General features: G+C 40.4%; 1 pseudogene; it reads right to left on the reverse strand.

Annotated features, from left to right (window-relative positions):
• Positions 1–1,695: 1,695 nt before the first annotated feature.
• On the reverse strand, positions 1,696–1,809 carry LOC132680004 (U2 spliceosomal RNA; annotated as a pseudogene).
• Between the last annotated feature and the right edge of the window lie 309 nt (positions 1,810–2,118).

The following is a 2,118-nucleotide window of genomic DNA, read 5'->3' on the forward strand; positions in this document are numbered from 1 at the left end:
CCAGCTAGATGTGTGAGGTATATGCACTCTCTCCCATCCGTTTCCTGTTTTGACCTAATGTGGATCTGTGAAGTGTATGGAAAATAAATCCTTTTTAAAAAAAAATATTGTGATAAAAACACTTGAACATCAAATCTACCCCTTCACAGATTTTTTGGAAGTTTTATTTATTTATTTTGAGATAGAGCGTGCATATGAGTGTGAGCAGGGAAAGGGCAGAGAGACAGAGAGAGAATCCCAAGCAGGCTCCACACTGTCAGCGCAGAGCCCCATGCAGGGCTTGAACTCACATACCATGAGATCATGACCTGAGCCGAAAGCAGGAGTCAGACGCTTAACAGACTGAGCCACCCAGGCACTCCTACCCCTAACAGATGTTTAAGGGGTCAGTATATTATCGTTGAGTATAGAGGTACAATGTTGTATTGTTTTTGCCTCTGTATTTCAGTGGCACGCAAGATTCCTGAAGGTACATGGTGGGAAGTACCATGGGAAGACACAAAGAACTTCAGGAAGGTAGTTCAGATGACTCACTGGTAAGGAGCAGGGAGGATATATACTATTGTATTCTAGAATTGAATACAGCTAAAAGATTCTCTGGACAGCCAGATTTAGCAGTCGAGTTTAGACTTCTTGCTCAGATATATTTTAGCTGGATAGAAAAAGCTTATAAAATATCTATTAAATCCATCAAGATGCCCAGATATGGGAACAAGTTGTGTTAGATTCTGGGTACTGTAGGAACTCCATTTTTCACCAAGGCACAATAAAAAGGCTCTGCCATAAAGCTATTCCTGTGTAGTGCTGACCTAGTGAAGAACTAGAAGAAGGTCTATTAAGCCAAACGAGTAAAATCTGTTCTTGTTTTTTTAGCATGTATTTGCACATATATATTTGAATGTGTCCTTCATTCTAGAAATTTCCATTGCTTACACAAACAGTCAAGCCACACTAAGCCGAAGTAAACAGTAAACTATGATGACCTGGGGGTGCCTGGGTGGCTCAGCCGGTTGAGCGTCTGACTTTGGCTCGGGTCATGATCTCGTGGTTCGTGAGTTCGAGCCCCGCATCAGGCTCTGCGTTGACAGCCCGGAGCTTGAAGCCTGCTTCGGATTCTGTGTCTCCCTCCTCTCTGCCCCTCCCCGACTCATGCTCTGTCTCTCTCAAAAAATAAATACACGTTAAAAAAATTTTTTTAAAAACTATGATTATTTGACTCAAAAGATGACAAATTGATGCTTCTCATTCTTTCTCTGCTGATCAGTTCTTCCAGTTCTCAGGCAGCACCCCAGTGATTGAAGCAAAGCAGTAGCCTTGAAAGACTTATTTCTTTGCGTTTGTTAGCACCCACCTTACCTATCACTTAGGAAAAATGAAGTACTTTGCCATATATTCCAGCTCCCAGAAAAAAAAACAACAACAACTATTCACATACACTGGAAAGTTCTTAAATAAGTGGAGCAGGTAATACTGTCAATAACATTTTGAAGGCATGACTTAGCATGACTCCTCAGATACTCTCTCCAAAGGCAAGTGCCTTATTTATCCCATCTGTGACAGTCATATGGAGGTCTAATCATTTTATCTAACTATCCAATAATAATTTTATAATTGCATGCTTCACACAACATACAAAAAAAAGTTTCAGGTGATCAAAGGCCTAATATGAAAAGCAAAACTTCTAGAATTCTTTTTAGAAGTTATGAGAATAGTTTTATGATATTGATGCATAAAGAACCAGATTATAAGATATTAAACTGACAAGAACAGATACTACACTTGATCTTAGCCAAAAGGCCGAGAAGCGATAAGGACCAGATTATAAGAGAGAAGACTGATAGATGAGACTACATGTAAACAACAACTTGTATTAAAAACAGAAACAAAAACCATTATAGGGGCGCCTGGGTGGCTCAGTTGGTTAAATGTCCAACTTTGGTACAGGTCATGATCTCGCGGTTTGTGAGTTCAAGCCCCGCATTGGGCTCTGTGCTGACAGCTTGGAGCCTGGAGCCTGCTTTGGATTCTGTGTCTCCTCCTCTCTCTGCCCCTTCCCCACTCACACTCTGTCTCTCTCTCTCAAAACTAAATACACATTAAAAATTAAAAAAAATAATA

The sequence above is a fragment of the Panthera onca genome, chromosome A2, assembly GCF_046562875.1.
Source record: "Panthera onca isolate mPanOnc1 chromosome A2, mPanOnc1 haplotype 2, whole genome shotgun sequence".
NCBI lineage: Eukaryota > Metazoa > Chordata > Mammalia > Carnivora > Felidae > Panthera > Panthera onca.